General features: G+C 42.6%; 1 protein-coding gene across 6 annotated transcripts in view; it reads right to left on the reverse strand.

Annotated features, from left to right (window-relative positions):
* LOC134355480 (monocarboxylate transporter 1-like) overlaps nucleotides 1-21,233 on the reverse strand; it is a 75,237-nt gene that overhangs the window by 12,912 nt on the left and 41,092 nt on the right. The gene's annotated exons all lie outside the window — the stretch shown is intronic.

Genomic DNA, 21,233 nt, shown 5'->3' on the forward strand with positions numbered 1-21,233 from the left:
CATCGGAACAACTTCTTGTGGGAATCAAGGTAAAATGACATAGAAACCCCATCAAAAAGAGCAGAATTTTGTCCAGGTGAGCGGTTCCATTGACCTGAAAGGAGAGTTCCCTTTCTTTCCCCACAGGCAGTTTTCGAGAACTGCCCGCACTTTACTCCCTTCTCCATCACATCATAAATCAAAGCATCTAAGGTCAGTTAGGATATATCCAGGTAATTAGTTCGTATCTGGCTGCTTCTACCTGGGATGTACAAGACTCAAAGAGTCGGGTGATATGATGGGACTTTTAGACCGAGCAGAAATTCTTCCATCCCGAGTAAGTCAAACACTAGCCATTGAAATTTTAATGCAAAGGTAGAAATACAGCCAACTTGGGCATGAAAAGACCAGAAAACTGCAGCGGATCAATAACCAGATCATTTACTTTAGCTTCTAGTGGTGCTGGTGGAAAATATAATGTCCCAAGAAACTAAGAATAACAGACTTCCACTGCCCCACAATAGTAGCACTGGGGTCTTTTCCACACACTACGGGACACAGTGGGTCAATGGTAGAGCTGATGCTTTACAGCTCCGACAAGCTGGTTCAATCCTGACCTCCGGTGAGGTCTGTATGGAATTGGCATGCTCTTCCTGTGGCTCCATGGGTTTCATCCAGATGCTCCTGTTTCCTCCCATGTCACAAAAATGTGCCCATTGGAAAAGTTAATTGCACACTGTCAAAGTGCGTGGAGGAAGGGTAAAGCAGTACAGGGGATGGAAGCAGGGGTAGATGATGGGAGTATGAGAAACCAAAGAGGCTGCTTTATTTATTTATCGAGATACAGAGCGGAATAGGCCCTTCAAGTTGCACCGCCCAACTACCCCCGAATTAACCCTAGCCTCATCACGGGACAATTTACAATGACCAACTGGTACATCTTTGGACTGTGGGAGGAAACTGGAGCATCTGGGGAAAACGCACGCAGTCACGGGGAGAACACACAAACTCCTTGCAGGCAGCGGCAGAAATTGAACCCGGGTCGCTGGCACTGTAAAGCACTGCGCTAACCACTACGCTACCGTGCTGTTTCTCTGCAACTGCGAACAAGCCAGCCTATGAACACTGATCCCAACACCATGCGGTCGCACAGCATTCCACTCCTACTCTAGCTAAACCAGAGCCCATTTGTTGCTACGTCAAAGTCAACTTTGTCATCTGCACAAGTACGTGCATGCACCGTTCCAATGAAAAGTTTACTGGTAGTGGCATCCCAAGCGCATAGCATCGTATAAACAGCATTCACAAGAAAAACATAAATTAAACAAGGATTAAATTATTTTCCAGGATTATCCTTGGTTCACTTCTTGAATAATAGGATGTTAGCTACTTGCCAGTCCTCCGGGACATCACCTGTGGCTAGAGAGGACAGGAAGATATTGGTCAAGGCCCCAGCAATCTCTTTTCTTGCCTCTCTCAATAACCATCATGGTATATTCCATCAGGCCCTGGGGACTTATCTACCTTAATGCTCTTTAAGAGACCCAAAACTACCTCCTCCTTTACCTCAAAATGCCCTAGCATATTAATATGCCCAGCACTGATCTCTCTTTCCTCCATGTCCTTCTGTAAAGTGCTCATTAAAGACCTCACCCACATTCTCAGCATTCAAGAAAATGTCCTTCCTTTATCCTTGAGTGGTCCTACTCCCTTCCTAGTTATCTTCTTGCTCTTGATGTATGCATAGAATGCCTTGGGTTTCGCTTTAATCCTACCAAGGATTAAAAGGCCAAGGACTTCTCATTGGCCCTTCCTGGCTTTCCTAATTTTCTTCTTCAATTTTTTTCTGGTTTTTTTTATAATCCTCAAGGGCTCTGTTTGATTCTAGTTTCCTAAGCTTTAGATACATTTTCTTTTTCCTTCTTAAATAAATACATCACCTCTCTTGACACCCAAGGTTTTCTTACTTTGCTATCCTTGTCCTTCCTTCTTAATGGAACGTACCTGTTCTGTAATTTATGCAGTTGGTCTTTAAACACCCTCCATATGTCAGATGTGGCTATCCCAATTAACTCTCCCTAGTTCATGCCTAATGTAATTGTCTTGCTCCATTGTAATACAGTATTCTCCCACAAAGCCCATACTTATCTTCATCCATAACTATCTTATCCTTAAGGAGCTGTGGTTACTGTTCCCTAACTGTTCACTCACTGCCTGTACAGGCTCATAACACCAGGTCCGGTACAGCCTCCCCTCTTGTTGGACTATCTACATATTGATTTAAGAAACCCTCCTGGATGCACCTAACAAATTGTACCCCATCTAAACCTCCTGCACTAAGAAGGCCCCTGTTTATATTACAGAAGTTGAAGTCCCCCATAACAACAAACCATAATGTTTATACACACTTCCTTAACTTTCCTCCATATCTATTCCTCGATGTCCTGGTGTCTGTAGTACAACCCAGTCAGTGATTGTACCCTTCCCATTTTTGAGTTCTACCCATATAGGCTCAGTGTACGAGCTCTCCTTTATGTCCCATCTGATTGCAGATGTGATATTGTCCCTGATTAGTAGTGTAACTCCCCCAGCTCTTCAACTTCCCCCCCCTACTTTTTCTAAAACATCAAAATGTCATGCTCATTCAAATTGCCCAGTCTGTAATGCAATCAGTCAGGATATTTTCAAGAGTACATCTGTGTATGTTCTTTACGAAGCTTAGTGACAAGTCAAGCTTCCTTAGAATGTAAAAGAAGCCTTAGTGGAATGTAAAGACACTAGCGCTTTATAGACTCTCTCCATAGCTGGTTTCTAATGTAGATTGATGTACGTTCACCCACCTTCCTCTTGCTGACATCAATAACCAGCTGTTTAATCTTACTAGCATTGAATAGGCATGTTTCTATTGCAGCAGCACTTAACCAGGTGTCCTATTTCACTTATACACTAACTCATGAGCATCTGTTTCATCCAACTCAAGTGGTGCCATTAGTGAATTTGGATATGGCATTGGAGCTGTGTTTATCCGCATTCACGTGTATGCAGAGAGTAAAGCAAGGGGCTAAAGAGATGCAACTACGCTGATGGCCAGTGAAGATGAAGTGTTATTACCAATCCTAATTGACTGAGGTCTGCCAATGAGGAAGTCAAATATCAAGTTGCAGGGGGAGTTACTGAGGCCCCGGTCTTGAAGCACAATGATGAATTTGGGTGAATTGTCTGTGTTAACGCCAATCTATAGTCAATGAACAGCAAGCTAATTTAAGAATTCGTGTTGTCCAGGAGACCCAAAGCCAGAGAAAGCTCATCGGCAGCTGACCTGTTGCGGCAGTAGACAACCTGAAGTAGATCAGGTTGTCTCTGAGGCAGGAGTTGACTTGCGCCATAACCAACCTCCCAAGCACTCCCTTATTGTTAATCGAAGTGCTACTGAGTGGTAGTCATTCAGACCGGTAACTGAGACCTTCTTAGACAATGGTACAATAGAAACCTTTCTGAAGCAGGTGTACATTAGCTTTGCAGAGTCAAAACAAAGCTTGCCCTACTGCAGCATACTTTCATATCCAGCCTGCCCCTTCAAACTTTATTCCTGGTATTGGTATTGGCTTATTATTGTCAAAGTGAAAAGCTCATGTTATGTACTATTTATACAGATCAAATTATTACACATTGTATAAGGTGGGGGGCGGGGAATGTCGACTCAGACCATGAGAGGCCTGCGTTGGGCATATTCATGCCTTACAAGGAACAGATTGGAAGTCTGTGTGGGGCACCACTCTTCACACAGACACTAGAGCAATGTGTGGTTAAGTGCCTTGCTCAAGGACACAAACACGCTGCCACAGCTGAGGCTCGAACTAGCGACCTTCAGATCACTAGACGAACGCCTTAACCACTTGGCCACGTAAAACAGTAAGAATTCAGAGCAAAATGTAAAAGTGAAATACAGGTAAATGATAAATTGTAAGATCATACCGAGGTAAATTGTGAGGCCAAGAGTCCATCTCAACAACTGAAGAATCAATCTACCTCGTTATGATCTTGCACTTAATTGTTTCTCTAAACTGTACTCTTCTGGCAGCTTTTACACTTTATTCTGCATTGTTATTGTTTAATGTTATTCTTGCTCATTTTACCATGTAATGATTTGATCTGTGTGAATAGTACACAAGGCAAGCTTTTCACAGTTTCTAGATACACGTGGCAATATTAAACCATTGCCAATATTATTCTGTACTTGTCGGAATCCCCTGCTCCACCTAAGCTGCTCACATGTGTCAGTTGAAGCTGGAAATAAGTGCTGGAGCCAACAGACTTGGTGTGTTTTTGTGGCTCCATTTCAACTTAATACGATTAACAAACACAGCCTCTGACAAAACCTACAGTTAATTAGATTAACTGGATACAAGAAATGAAAACACGATTCACCTCAGTAACCCTGGTCTCAACTTTGCTGTAACATTCATTTGCCCCATCTGTTAGACAATATTCAGGAGTTATGTGAGTATAGCAGATATTAATTCAAGCAAGAGCCAGTCTTCAATTCTGATGTAAATGGCAAGCAATAATCAGTCTGAAGTTAAAAGGACAGCTTTGCAAACACAACACGAGGAAATCTGCAGATGCTGGAATTTCAAGCAACACACATAAAAGTTGCTGGTGAATGCAGCAGGCCAGGCAGCATCTCTAGGAAGAGGTACAGTCGACGTTTCGGGCCGAGACCCTTCATCAGGGCTAACTGAAAGAAGAGCTAGTAAGAGATTTGAAAGTGGGAGGGGGAGGGGGAGATCCGAAATGATAGGAGAAGACAGGAGGGGGAGGGATGGAGCCAAGAGCAGGACAGGTGATTGGCAAAAGGGATATGAGAGGATCATGGGACAGGAGGCCCAGGGAAAAGGAAAAGGGGGAGGGGGGAAAAACACAGAGGATCCTTTTGCCAATCACCTGTCCAGCTCTTGGCTCCATCCCTCCCCCTCCTGTCTTCTCCTATCATTTTGGATCTCCCCCTCCCCCTCCCACTTTCAAATCTCTTACTAGCTCTTCCTTCAGTTAGTCCTGACGAAGGGTCTCGGCCTGAAATGTCAACTGTACCTCTTCCTAGAGATGCTGCCCGGCCTGCTGCGTTCACCAGCAACTTTGATGTGTGCTGCTTGAATTTCCAGCATCTGCAGAATTCCTCGTGTTTGAGCTGTAAGGAGATATGGTTTGCAAAATGAAGTGACCGTGAGACTTTCATGACTGCATCAATCAAGTGTAACACAACATAATAATAGGTTAGGTTCACTGGCCTACGATCAAATCAGTTAACACTGGTTTGCACCATTATGACTTGAGTTCAAACTGGCAGACCAAACTGATGTTGTCACTTAACGTATCAAACTTGGTGACGGGGTATCGTTGATCTATCGGTCGTTGGATATTTGTGTACTCAGAATCAGTCCTAAACAACATTAATTTGAGTAATGCAAACAATTTTATGTTTTTATTTACTAAGATACAGCATGGAATAGGCCCTTCTGGTCCTTCAAGCCATGCTGCCCAGCAGTCCCCTGATTTAACCCCAGCCTGATCACGGGACAATTTACAACGACCAATTAACCTCCCAACCGGTACATCTTTGGACTGCGGGAGGACACCAGAGCACCTGGTGGAAACCCATACAGTCACGAGGAGAACAGTCAACGGCAGGGACTGAACTCTGATCGCCGGTACTGTACCGTGCTGTCTTAATGTGCTGGAGGAGCTCAGCAGGTCAGGCAGTATCTCTAGATGGGAATAAACAGTCGACGTTTTGAGCCGAGACCCTTCATCAGGACTGGAAAGGAAGGGGAAAGAAGTCAGAGTGAGAAGGTGGGGGGAGGTGAGAAAGAAGTACAAGGAGGTGGTAACAGGTCAAACTGGGAGAGGAGAGGGAGGTGAAGTAAAGAGCCGGGAAGTTGATTACTGGAAGAGATAAGGAGCTGGAGAAGAAGGAACCCGATAACAGGACAGAACACCATGGAAGAAAGTGAGGGGAGAGGAGCACCAGAGGGAGGTGATGGGCAGGTAAGAAGAGAAAGTTTGAGAGAGAAACAAGAATGGGGAATGGGAAGGTGGGGGGGGGGTAATTATGGAAGTTCAAGAAATCAATTAATTCATTATGAAATACTTTGTCCCAGCAAAAGTGGTTGAACATTCAGGTGTTTCCCACTGTAGAGATTCAAGATTCAGGATTGCTTAATGTCATTTCCAGTACACAAGTGTAAAAGGGAACAAAATAAATGTTACCCTGGATACGATGCAACACAAAACAAAAACAATAAATATAGATTACGTACATAGATTGATTGTAAAGTATGTCCATAAAGTGACTCTAGGCACAGGAGCGTCTGTACATAAAGGGACTCTGATATGAAATGAAGAAGTACCTTTTGGTGGGGTGTAGTGGAGTGGGTTACTGGGTGGAGGTGTTGATCAGCCTTTCTGCCGGGAAAGTAACCGTTTTTGAGTCTAGTAGTCCTGGTGTAGTCGTCACGTAGCCTCCTCCCCGATGAGCAGGGTGGGTGGGATTGTTCATGATCTTGCTTGCCTTTTTCTGGCACGTTTCTGTATATATATGTCTTTGATGGCAGGGAGGCTGGAGCTGGTGATGCACGGGCAGTTTTAACTACCTGCTGTAGAACCTTCCTGTCTGCTGCAGTGCAGATTCTGTACCATGCAGTGAAGCTGCTACTGTGCATCTGCCAAAGGATGTGAGTGCAGATATGCCAATGTAATTCAAAGGAAACATTGTCAACCCAAAATATTGAAGTAAACAACGTCATTGTAACCCTTGAGATTGTATTGAATCACCTACTGTTACTTTTAATCTTAAGGGTATAAAAACGTGATGCACTTTGTGTTTGAGAGACTCTACACCAAGAGGATCTCCAAAAGAATGCCTGGTTGTTGTGATAAATAAACATCTATATCAGCAGCTTAGGTATCTCTCCAGTGACTTAGATCACAGTCACAACATCACCCTCTCTGCTATCTAATTCTGAATTATTTTCTTACTATCTCAGTTTTAGTGAAATTGAGACATGAAACATTAATTCTCTTGCTCTTTTCATAGATGCAGAGTGTTTCAGGCTTTTTCTAGGTCTTTTATTCCAGATTTATTTGATTTTCATCAGAAGTCGAAACAGTGTGCAATTTCAAGTTCCCGGGTGTCAAGATCGCTGAGGATCTATCCTGGACCCAAATATCGATGCAGCTACAAAGAAGGCACGACAGCAGCTATATTTTATTAGGAGTCTGCAAAGATTTCGTTTGTCACCAAAGACACGAGCAAATTTCTATAGCTGTACTGCAGAAAGTATTCTAACTGGCTGCATCACCATTTGGTATGGGGGTGAGGTTCAACTGCATAGAATCAAAATAGATGCAGAGAGTTGTAAAATTAGTCAGCTCCGTATCCAGAACATCTTCAAGGAGCAGTCAGGACATGCCTTGTTCTCATTGCTACCATCAGGTAGGAGATACAGAAGCCGAAAGGCACACACTCAGTGATTCAGGAACAGCTTCTTCCCCTCTGCCATTAAATTTCTGAATGGATGAATGGATATTGAACCCACTTTTTTATTTCTATTTTTGCACCACCTACTATATATATATATATATATATATATATATACACACACACATACATACACACACACTTACTGTAATTAATGTTCTTTTCTATTATAATGTATTGGATTGTATTGCTGTCGCAAAGACAGCAAATTTCAAGATATATTCCTGCGTTGTGAAACCTGATTCTGATTCTGAAGTGAGGTAGCAAAAGCTTAAAGCAAAAAAAAACACAAAGGGTTTCTTGTTCACAAAGCTAGACTCACAATGGACCGCTAAACTTCACAGCTGCTTTATTCAAATTTTATTAAATGGTCATGAACCACATGCTAAACTACCAGATTATCTACAATAGCCTAGGTTAGGTGCAGTATTCTCATCTTTCGGGCTAATGGCTGTGGGTTCAAACCTCAGTATTAAGATTTGAACACAAAGCCTGGCTGTCATTTCTAGCACAGTACTGAGGATCAGTGACACTGTCAGAGATCACCTGTAAGGTTTTAAACAACATGTATATAAGATGTCCAACATTATTATATTGAAGGAGGATCAGTTTTCACCCACATCCCCTCAAATGACATCACATCCTGCAAGAGGTTTGCTCAACATTTCACCTGCTATTGCATAACCTAATCATAGATGCTGGTTCTTTGGCTACAGAGCACAATAGAGCACTTCAAATAAAGTACTTCTTCATTGAACTGTAAGGAAAGTGTATTTCTGTTAGATTTACACTACTTCTCAGCATGGATCCTTGGATCTCCCACAGAAGTTGGGGCCAGCAAATCCCCTAAAAAATTGCAAACCCATTACTCTCATTGTCACTTGTGGAAAATAACCGTGCGAAGAATACATTCAAGTGACCACTTTATTTGCACCATTCTCTGTAAACGCCAGAGATTGTTGTGCGTGAAAATCGCAGATCAGCAGTTTCTGAGATACTCAAATCTGGCACCAACAACCTTTCCACAGTCACGGTCACTTTTCTTCCACATTCTGATGTTTGGTCTGAACAACAACTGAACCTATTGACCATGTTTGTGTGCCTTTGTGCATTGCATTATTGCAACAAGATTGGCTGATTAGATATGTGCATTAACACCTAATACGGTGTTGATTTACATACACCACTTCCCAGATACTTTGATCTCCCACTGAAGTTAGAGCCAGAGAATCCTTTAAAAACACCCAAGCCCATGACGCTTAGTGTCACGAGTGTGAAGAATAGGCCGCCAGGAGTCTGCGACAATAGCCAGTGCTCTCAAGATTTAAGCTGCATCAATAGAGCCCCTCAAACATAGGAGAGTGCTAGACAATCCTTCAGACTTGCTTCTATTGTGCTACTGTGGGCTTTCTAGGTGGTCAATGAGGGAATAATGGATTAACAGGGTTAATTCTACAGATGGAACAGGGCAGGCAAGTGTAATTTGTGAAGGGGCATGCTGCTTCCACCATTGTGAAGGGTTTACGCCGGGATCCATGACACCAGCCCACACCTTCCTTCTCTACTTGAAGCCATCATGGGGCCTGACGCCCTCAGGAGTCTGTGGGAATGCCACAGATCATTTAAAGATTAAAGATGAGCATTGTACATTGAAGCATACAGTGAAACGCATCATTTGCATCAACAGACAACACAATCTGAGGACGGGATGGGGGGGGTGGGGGGTGCTGCTTGCAAGTGTCACCATGCTTCCAGGCCAACGTATCATGGCCACAATTTCCTAACTGTAAACCCACATCTGCGGAATGTGGGAGGAAACCCACATAGTCACAGGGAGAAGGCGCAGACAGCAGCAGGAATTAACCACTGACCTTTCAATCGTTTGGTGCTGTGAGGAGGTGTGGGGGAGAGAGAAGAAAAATCAATATTTACACTTATTAGGGATTTATAAGGGTGACACAGTGATGCAGCAGATGGTGCTGCTGTCTCACATCTCCAGTGAGCCTTGGTTCAAATCTGACCTCTGGTGCTGCCTGCGTGGAGTTTGCAAATCCTCCCTATGACCACATGAGTTTCCATCAGCTGCTCCAGTTTCTTCCCAAAAACATGTTTATTAGCAGATAATTAGCTCCTGTGAAATATCCTTTTAAAATGTCAAGAGAATCACGATGGAGCTATGAGAGACAGCATTTACAGGGAAATAAGTGAGAGGCTGATGTTGTTAGGATTGCTCTGAGAACTTGGCCTTCTGTGTGTCATAATAAATACGTGACACTTTGCTGATTGATGCTTGCTCCTTTGAGATCCATACCTGGTTGTATGGACTAAAACTGCATGAAATGCTGGGTTCGAAAGCGGCCCCTGAAGACCAGGTACCATCTCTCTCTCTTATCACATCACCACAACAATTTAACTCAGCATACAGTCCTCAAAACATAGGCCTGCATCTGCCTTGTTCAAATGGTCTTGTCCCTCATTTATTCCAGCACCACTCACAAGGTCAAAGATCAGCCTATCAACCCTGTGAGGCAAGAAGACATGGAACAGCAGTCAGCTCACTTCCCTTTAGCTCAGAAGGTTGAGGGTTCAAGTCCCCCTGAAGAGTTTGAAACACAAATAATCTAGATTGATGCTCCTGAAGCGATTCTGTTGAGAGGAGCTACAGTATATTTCACAGAATGATGGTAGCACTGAAGAGGGCCATTTATCCTGTTAAGCCTCTAACACCTCTATGTAACAACTTGTCCCTCTCTCCAAGGCTTTGCTAACTTGTTCCTTTCTCAGCTCCATGTTGAACATGATGATTGAATCTTCCTCCATTATCGTGCCCAACTAAACTCCATTCATGTTACATTTAATTCTTTTGCTGGTCTCCATTATTTAATACCCTCTAATTCTTAACTCCCCACCCAACAAAAATTTCTCTCTATCTACCTATATCCTTCGTGATTGTAAACACCTCTATCAGATCTCCTCACAATTTCCTCTGTTCTGAGGACAACCACCCTAGCGTTCCACTTCTAGCTGTATAATTAAGATCAATAGTCAGTTTGGTGGGCACGTGCCCAAGTGGTTAAGGCATTGGACTAGCAACCTGAAGGTCGTGAGTTCGAGCCCCAGCCAAGGTAATGTGTTGTGTCCTTGAGCAAGACACACATTGCTCTGCGATGACACTGGTGCCAAGCTGTATGGGTCCTAATGCCCTTCCCTTGGACAATATTGGTGTCGTGGAGAGGGGAGACTTGCAGCATGGGCAACTGCTGGTCTTCCATACAACCTTGCCCAGGCCTGCACCTTGGAGAGTGAAGACTTTCCAGGTTCAGATCCATGGTCTTGCAAGACTAACGGATGCCTGAAATAAATAGTCAGTTTGGAAAATTATTAGAATGGGACTGGCTGGAGGTCAGAGGAGGACTTCTATCTTTCTGCCCACATAGAACTGGACTGCATCAAAAAGTCAGTCCCTGTATATATTATGATGCTCTCTTTTGCATAAAAACAACCCTTCACATTTAAAAAATACAAGAAAGTTCTTTGATTTTATTTGACATAAACAACACATTTCATTGTATGTTTCATTTTTACGACAAATAAAGCTAACTTTTAATCTTTAATTTTTATCCTTGACTTTTTTGGGTCTCATCTCCTCTTCTGTTGTAGTTTCCCATAGCCCTGAATTCTCAATCATTCAAAGCTCATCTACCTCCTCTTTAACTACCTTCTATGATCCAACCTCAAGAGAATTCCACAGATTCATGACTCCCTGAATAAATACCTTTGGATCTCAGTTTTAAATTACCTCCCCCTTTATCGTGTAACTTTGTTTGAGACTCTCTTCCTAAGAAAGGATTAAAATAAACAGATATTAAAAGAATGTTTTGATTAGCTTGAGAAACCTCTCTATATGTTTTCTAAAGTCAGAGTTAGGGTTAACGTGTTCACACAAATTATTTTGCCATTTATCAGGGTAGGTGAGTCATGGTGGGCAACTGCAATGTCACCAATTCTGGCTCCACATGTGACTTAACTCTCCTTTTACAACAAGATTTGGGGAAAATCTTAAAAAGCCTCTGGTGCTTTATGGGAAAAAAAGGAGTCCTCCCAAGATCTCCTGCTAATAGTTTCCTAAAAAAATCAGAATATTTGTCTCATTTTCTTTGCAAACTCTGTGGACCATTTGTTGTCTTGACACAAAGTTTTCTCATTTCTTTATCAACCCTTCCCATCTCTCGCTCATTTTTTAAGATGGTCCTTGAAATCGAGTTTCAGGTCACTAGTTGTCATATCTCCTCCTGCCTAATGGCAAATTTTATTTGATAAATTGTTCATGTGAAGCACCTTGGAATGCTTTACATTGTTAGAAGCGCCATATAAATGTAAATTGTTATTGGGCTCTCATTGCAAACTCTATATATGATCAGGATGAAGAGACAATTTAGATTGTGCTAGCTGCATACGTGAATGATGAGCACGTGTGATAAGTGCCCAGGAATATCTGTGAGTTTGAGAGTTCAGGGCCTCACTAGAGGCCCAGAGGCAGCCTGGCCTGGGTTTGGGGCCTGTCTGTGTGTGAGGTTGGGAAAGGGGCTCGTTTTGCTGCTGGAATCTTGTTCTGCTCTGAGGTCACTGTTGCTGACTGTGTTGTCCTGCTGAACACTGTGTGCATGCTAGGTTGATGCAGGAACGTGTAGCGACACTTGGAGACTGCTCTCAGCACATCCTTGGGTGTGTTGTGAACACAAATGACACATTTCACTATATGTTTTGATATACATGTAATAAAAAAATCTAATTATGAATATCAAAGTAGGATGTAGTGTGAAACTTGAGAGATTATCTTGTATCCCTTTCACTCTCATGAACTAATTTAACTTCCCTTTAATTCATCTGCTATTTGCTAGAACCATTCCTTTTTGAGGTCAATGTTCCTATGCTCCTCATCCTAATTACTGTGTAAGATTGTCTGATGTCCTGATCTGATTAATTGGCGATCATTATATTGACGACACGGAGTTTTAGACAACCACAGATGTCTACCTATTTAACCTTTCATTAGGTCACTTCTTCACATCTCCTCCTGAAAAAAAAGAGCTTTTGCCCTTTGTGTTTTGCTACAAGCTCCCAGATCTTTGTGAATCTTCTTTAGACTGTTAAATTCAATGCAGTCCATCCGACGATCCATCACCAAAGGCCAGGGTGCTTAAAGAGCTTCCTAATTGCACACAACCCACTTAGAAAGCCATAATTCTCAAATTAAAGCCAGATATACTTTAAAGAGCAGGGAATCTGTGGGCGATTAGAAAGAGACTAAGACTGGTGGTCAATAATCAATTGACAGGAGGAGGAAATTGGAGAGAGCGCTTAAGTGATTTATTTCTAATTAATGAGAAGCTAATGCAGGGAAGGAAGCATGACTGGGTATATCAGTGGTGTGAAAAGCGAGTGCCCTGGATAAACACAGGTACAGGAAGTGTCATTAACTGGAGGCTTTGCGGCCACCCTTAAGGCTGAGTGTTGTTTCGTTAGCAAAGCCCAGGAGCTGGTCACCTTGATACTCGGAAGAATGCAGATGGGACAGTATTTCTGCCTGACAGAAATGGATGAAGTATATTCCAGGAGCCTCATTCTCATCCAATTCCAAGGAAATTTTACTCCCTCAGCAGAATTCAATTCAGAAAATTGAAGAAGAGTATTCCACTGAGAAGCTCAGCCACATGAATCCATATGACCACCACTTGCAGAATTAGGCCATTCAACCCATCAAGTGTGCTCTGCCATTCGATCATGGCCTATTTATTTATCTCTCAACCCCATTCTCTGGCTGTCTCCCAGACCTTAGTAAACTCACAATGACTTGGTCTCCACAGTAATGAATTCCACAGATTTACCACCCTCTGGCTAAAGAACTTTCTCTTTATCCGAAAATGAGAGCAGCATTAATGGCTCAACAATGCACAAAGGGAGGAGAAAGGTCAAGAGAATCATACAGTGGTGCTCGGAAGTTTGTGAACCCTTTAGAATTTTCTCTATTTCTGCATAAATATGACCCAAAATGTGATCAATCTTCACACAAGTCCTAAAACTAGATAAAGAGAACCCAATTAAATAAATAACACAAAATAATACTATGCTTGTTCATTTAGATAACTGTAGGGTACGAACTAGAACGATTTTAGAACAACATACACAAAATACTGGAGGAACTCAGCAGGCCAGGCAGCATCTATGGAAAAAAGTACAGTCGACATTTCAGGACAAAACTCTTCAGCTGGATGGTTTTAAATTTTAGAGCACGATACTTCCCCTATATTTTCACATCAAATATTCCCAAGCAAAGTCTAGTGCATGTTCAAAATAGAGTAAGGGGCCCTTTGAATTGTCCCATCAAATATTCATCTAGTCCAAATGCAGTATAGTTCATCTCTAGCATTAGGGCTTGGAAACTGCACAAAACCACCGCCAAATAAAAAAATCCCATAAACTGCCAAATGTTTCCAATTTACTGTTCCAATAAAGTGTAAACGCTGTAAACAGAGAGGGAAAAAAAACAATTTCAATGGCTCTGTTTCTCATCAGCACAAGCTGGAAAGAAAACTGGTCCAAAATATTTCAGAAGTGGCATTCAGAGCAATTACTAGGGCCATCCAGCAGCAGAATGAATCAATCCTTCCAGCATTGCAGCTCCGAGAGAAAGAAATTATAGCACTGCAGTCTACACTGAGTTACCACGTGTCAACTGTGGCTGAATGGAAATAACTGTGACAGAACTTTTGGATCCAAGTCACCCCCCCAGAGAATTAAGTTCACATTACATAATACCCTCAGACATTAAGTGCAACATCAGTCCACCTGCTCAGACTGATGCAAACTGTTGTCTTGAATTATTTATTAAGTGGCTCAGAAAGTTCTCGCCATCATTTTGTTCAATACTTCTCTCAATCAACATCATTGAAACAGTTTACTTGCTCAATATCACATGCTGTTTGTCAACCTAATAGTGTACAATAGAGTCACTACACTTCATAAAACACTGACGACACTTCAAAAAACTCTTTACTGGATGTAAAACGCTTGTTATTTTCAGTTGATAAAAGGCTGAATCAAAAGGTTGAGACTTCCTTTCTATTGTCATATGCCACCACACTCTTATCAACGTAAAGTACTTTGAAACAGATTGTTTTACAAATATAAGTATTTTCTTTAATTCAGCAACTAGACCAAAGAAAACACAACCAGTCAAAGTTCAAAAGTAAATTTATTATCAAAGTACACACATGTCACTATAGTTTAGTTTCAAAAAAACAATTTCTTCCCTTCTGCAATTAAGGGCCGTCAGGGGAAGCATAACTTTCTCTGTGGACATAACACAGCAGGCAACCCATGTCCAGTTCTTCTGTTTGCCAGACTGGCAACTAATTGTCCTTCCAGTCACACTGTACCAGTATGACCTATTCACAAAATAAAGAAGACTGATCTGGTCTGCCTAATTACCACCTCAGTGATAAACTGTCGGTAATCAGCAAAGGGACAGAAGCCATCATCAGTACTCACTCACCAATAACCTTCCAGTTATTTCCGGTTAAACATCCGGATTAGGATGCTGCTACTGAAGATGGGCAACAGCTTACTGGCAGTTCATAGAGCAAGAAATAAAACTAAATACTTTAGTAATAACTTTTTTCCAGTGGAAAATTGTGGTAAACTACCACTGCAAACAATGAAGAGGCGAGCGAAGGTGAGGCTATACCGAGGGTCGAGGCATAGCCGAGGAGAAGTAGTCAGACCGAAGTCACGTTCGAGACAGAGCTGGGGTGTGCGAAGCAGAGAAAAGTCAGAGCAGAGGAGTTTTGGAGCCCGGCCACCAAAATCCAGAGCAAGGTTTGATCAATCTAAGCACCGGGCCAATTTGGAAAGGTCGGATACAGGCCGGAACGTGGCGGTGGGCTCCAGCCCAGAGATCATCGAAGCAACAGGGCCCAGGTCCTAAAGTGAGGGACAAATCTCAAGGTTGTATAATTTATACATACATTGATAATAAATTATTTTGAACTTTTTGAATCTATTCAATAATACCTAGCTTCAGTTTTGCCAGAACAGCTTACCATCAGATCTCATCACAGCCTTGGTTATCAAGGCAACATTTAACCAATTGTGGCATCAAGTAGGAAATACCCCGAAGGCTGGAGTCATACTTCATACAAAGTAAGATGATTATGATTGTGGTGTGTCAAACATCCCAGCCCAAAGCATCACTGCAGGGGTTCCTTAGGGCAATGTTATAGGCCCAGCTATCATCACCAATAACCTTCCTTCCATCGTTAAGATCTGAAGTGAAGATTTTCACAAACGGATGCACAAAATTAAACTTTATTTGTGACTTCTCAAGAAATTAAGGAGGCCCACTTACATGTGGCAAGATTTAGACAGGAGCTGAAAGGTGGCAAGTAATATTTACACTACAAAAGTGCCATACAGTAGTTCTCTCCGATAAGAGAATTTAACCTCCCTTATTTCTTCTCATTTTTGGAGATACAGCACAGTGACAGGCCCTTCCAGCACAACAAACCCGTGCCACTCAGTCACCTGAATAACCCACTTGTCTTCGGAATGCAGGAGGAAACCGGAGCACCCGGAGAAATTCCACATGGTCATGGGGAGAACGTCCAACCTCATTACAGACAGTGGCAGAACCGAACCTGGGCTGCTGGCACTGTAACATCACTAAACTAACTGCAACACTACCATGACACCCAAAGATATTACCACCATTAAATATCTCATATACAATATCCCGGGGTTGTCATTGACCAGAAACTCAGCTGGATCAGCCGCCTATTTACCGTGGCTACAAGAGCAGGAAAAAGGCTGGGTAAACAGTCATGGTTCAACAACGGACACCCCATTGCCCATTTTTCCATCTACAAGTTAGTGAGAGAGAGAACCTGTTTGAGACATCTTAAGTGTTGGGATGGGCTGCATTCCTCGATGGACTCTCATGGTCTCTGGGGATTTGCTATTGTTTGCATGGTGAGTGGTGGGAGGTGGGAATGCTGGAGCAAGTTGGGGAAGGAGGTGGGGAGAGAGTTGATGCTTTTGCTGGAGCAAGTGGGGGGAGAGTTGATGCGTTTGCTGCTGCTTGTGCCTGGGAAGGGGAGGGGAGCTTTGGAGATGTCAACATTTTTCAGCATTCATTTTTTGGATGCTTTTTCTCTCTGTTTCATGGATGTCTATGAAGAGTAAAAATTTCAGGTTGTATACTGTATACATTCTCTGATATTAAATGGAAGTATTGAACCACTGATGGTGTACTCTCCACTTGCCTGATCAGCGCAGAGCCAACAATTCACAAGAAGTTCAAAGCGATCCATGACAAAGCAATCACCCGAAGCATTCACTTCAGTCCCATCATGGATGAAGCTACGCAGCATCCAAACCAGGACCACTAGACTCAAAAACAGTGACTTCTCCCAAGCCGTCAGGCTGATCCACACCTCCACCCATTCACCTACCCCGCCACCTCTACATCCACATCATCTAGCATCACTTTATGTACATAAATCAGTCTGTGAATACAGCAGTTACACATACGTTGTATTTTATAGGATTGCTTTTATATTTAGATTTATTGTGTTTATTTTGCCTGTTGTGTTCTTTATGCTGCATCGGATCTGGAGTAATAATTTATTTTGTTCTCCTTTACTTTTATTTACTGAAGAATGACAATAAACGATCTTGGATCTTGAAGTGGCTACACACTGAAGATTTAAAATCAGCTTTATTTGTCACAAGTACTTCGAAGCATATGGTTTGCTTCAACAACCAATACTCCAACTGCTTCCACCGTCAACACTGTATTCCCACAACTTACTAACCCTTCTTAACCCACCTAGCTTTGGACTGTGGGAAGAAACCAGAGCACCTGGAGGAAACTCATGTGGTCATGCGGAGAGTGCACAAACTCTTACAGACAACGGCAGGAATAGAAGTCAAATCAGTGATTATTGGCGCTATAACTGCGTTACCCTAACACCTACAAAATACGCTACAGTTACTTAGCCAGGGTACCACAACCTTAACCAAGAAGGTTAGAAGGGCTGAAGGCTCAATTGAACACCACTATCTGCAGATTCCCTCCTACGATCATGACTTGGGAATGCACCATCATCTCACTCTAGGTTCTCCTTTTCCAACAGCACTGCAGGAGAATCTGCCCAGGACTGCAGAGGTTCATAAAGCTGACTAATCACCACCTTCTAAAGGGCAACTTAGGATGGGCAACAAACACTGGCCTTGCTGGCGATATCCAGGGACCAAAAATGAATACAAAAGCCATTGGGGAGGCATAGAGAGGGGAAATACATGAAGGCAGCTTCATATACTGCTGCCACATCCTGTTGAACAGCGAGTAGCAGGAAGATCTGTGATAATGAAAACAGACCGTGGCATATCTACACAGAAAATGGCGATATGCCAGTCATAACTGTTACCAGAATCTAAGTCACATATCAACACAATTTCTTCAGAGGAATTAAATGAAGGACATTGTCAAACATAATTAAAAACTGGGGGTGGGGGGGTGTAAATTAGATCAGTAATGTATTCAAAGCGGTCTGGGGACCGAAGTGTGACTGTGAACCTATTAGTAATCCCTTCTTCTTCTCCAGCTTGATTAAACCAACAGAAAGTGCAATCTGGATTCATTCCAAGGCTAGCATGATCCGAGATTTGTTTGGAATAACTTTAAGTGCATTAAGTAGCTTAGGGCCTCCTGTTAGAAAGTCAAAGCGTTGTACAGCGCAGAAATAGGCCTTCAGCATATCACTTACGTGCCAACTATTAATGTTAATGTAGTCATGGTAATGCTGTTAAATAGTTCTGTTCCCCTCCATTCTAACCATGTTCTAGCAGAGTGCCACTGAGAGTATCCCGACCAGCTGTATTACCGTCTGCTATGGGAAATACAAGGCATCCGACCAAAAGACCATGCAACAGATTGTGAGGACTGCTGAAAGAATCATCAGGGTTTCTCTCCTTCCTATCCAGGACACATGTCAGCAGCATGGCCCTCAACATTATCAAGGAACCCCCCCCTCCCCCATCTGTCCCACAATCTCTTTGACCACCTGCCATCAGGCAGAAGGTACCACAGTACAAGGACAAGAAACAGCTGCTTCCCCCAGGCTGTGAGACTTCTGAATACCCTGCTACCACCCCGTACACATCATTCAGAACAGTGCCAGTAACAGCATACTGTTGCATATCTAACCATATGCAGTTTATGTCAACTTGTACATCTATGAAACACTTTTTAAAAATCTGTTAATATTATTGTGTTAGTATTATTTGATGCACTGAATGTGATGTATGCACTGTGTTTTGCACTTTGGTCCCAGAGGAACTGTGTTTCGTTTAGTTGTGTACATGTGGATGGTTGAATGACAATAAACTTGAATTTGAACTTGTTGAATCTTTTGTCGGCAGCGTTCCTGCACTATTCGTTCTCCATCTCTTCCCGTGACTCAACAGTAAGTCCTTTACTCCGTCGTCCAATCCAGAACATGTCATTTGCTCTGTCAGAAATCTCTCCTGAGCCAAAAGCCAGTATTCTGATACTGCAAATCTCTCAGTTTAGAGATGACTAGGTTTCCTTAGAGTAAGAAAGTGAGCAGATTACCGTAAATATATTTTTAAAAAAATCATTGCATAAGCCTCAGCTGAAAAACTGTGTCTAATTCTAGGCTCCACACCTTAGGGAGAATTTCAAGAGCTTGATAAGGACCTACAGGTCTACTAAAAGGTAGATTGAGATGGTAAGGTGGGAAATGGCAAACCATTATTCAGAACGTAAAGTATTTTAACTAAATAGCTAATTTCTCATCGGGACAGACACCAGGAAAATAGGCTCTTGAGCTCACTGCATTTACATCAACCATAAACCACTCCTTTTCTCCCATTCAACAATTATCCTATTTTTATTCTTGTCACTTTCTCAACTCTCCCTGGATTATTTATTTATTTCTTGAGATACAGCACAAAATAGGCCCTTTTGGCCCCTCAAGCCACACCGCTCAGCAATCCCAATTTAATCCTAGCTTAATCACTGGACAATTCACAATGACCAATTAACCTACCGACCAGTACATCTTGGGACTGTGGGAGGAAACCCATGCGGTCACGGGGAGAACATACAAACTCCTTCCAGGCAGCTGTGGGAATTAAACTCAGGTCACCTGTACTGTAAAGTGTCCTAACCACGACACTACCCTGCTGCCCCACAATTATACCATCCCCCTACACAGAAGGAGGCAACCCGCAGACGTTTGGGATGTAATCACCAAACATAGGACCCTGGGAGAAAATGCATCCCTCTACTACTGGATCTTTAACTTCCTGACCGACAGACTACAATCAATACAAATAGGCAGCAACACCTCCACAACAATTATTCTAAACTGTGGTGCTCCAAGAGATTTTATCATTTGCACCCCCCCCACCCTACTCCTTATGCACTCATGACTGCATTGTCACAACCACAGACGCTGCTGTGCAGTCTACGCGCCCGTGCAGGCAGGCTACAGAACAGGTTCAACGATCGTACTCGTGAGTGTGCATGTTCCAGCTAAATACTGTTTCATTATGGTGGCATTGAACTCCTTTCTTTTCGTTCTAGTCTTGTCGAGACTTGACCAAAAGCACAGCAACATTTACGCTCTTTGCTTACCCTCTTCCTTGTACAAGAAAGAGAATTACCGTTTCAACTGATGCCTTAAAAGGAATTTAGCATTTAGTTATTGCTTCCAGCTGCAGTGTTGACATTAACATTGAGTTTGAGAGTTTTGGTTAACAACCTTGTTGACATAGCATTTATTGTTTTTCTTTTCTCTTAAATTCTGCAGGAAGTCAATGAACTATTGACCCACTTCAATGTCTCTCTCTCTGCACTTGGACCATATCCGAACACTTTGACATGCATGACCAGATTCTGCTCTAAATTCATCTACAAGTTTGTAGATGATACCACCATAGTGGGCTGAATTTCAACTAGCAATGAGTTGGACTACATGAAGGAGATAGAGAGGTTAGTGACATGGTGTCTAGACCTCTCCCTTAATGCCAACAGAACAAAAGAGCTGGGCATTGACTTCAAGATGCAGAGTGATATAAATGCTCCCAGCATGAGTGAATATCACCAACAGCCTGCTCCAGTCCAACCACATAGGTATGATAGCCTGGAGAGGTCACCAACACCACTACTTCTTCAGAAGGCTAAAGAAATTCTGCACGTCCACGTCAACCCTTACCATTTTCTATCGCTGCGCCATGGAAAACATCCTACCTGGAAGCATTACAGCTTGGTATGGGAACTGCTCTGCATGTGACTGCAAGAAACTGCAGAGAGTTGTGGACACAGCTCAACACATCACAGAAACCAGCCTCCCTTCCGTGAAATGCCTCAGTAAAGCAGCAGCAGAACCAAAGACCCCATCCACCTTGGACACTCCTTCTTCTCACCTCTTCCTTTCAGCAAAAGGTACAAAACCCTGAAAGTGCCTGCCACCAAGCTCAAGGACAGTTTCTATCTGGCTGTAACGTCTATTACATAGTTCCCTAGTACAATGTTGGATCTTGACCTCACAATCTAACTCGTTATGATCTTGCACCTTATTGTTTCCCTGTATCTGTATTACTTCATTCTGCATTGTTTTTGTGCTACCTT

Source organism: Mobula hypostoma, chromosome 13 (assembly GCF_963921235.1).
Source record: "Mobula hypostoma chromosome 13, sMobHyp1.1, whole genome shotgun sequence".
NCBI classification, from domain to species: Eukaryota; Metazoa; Chordata; class Chondrichthyes; order Myliobatiformes; family Myliobatidae; genus Mobula; species Mobula hypostoma.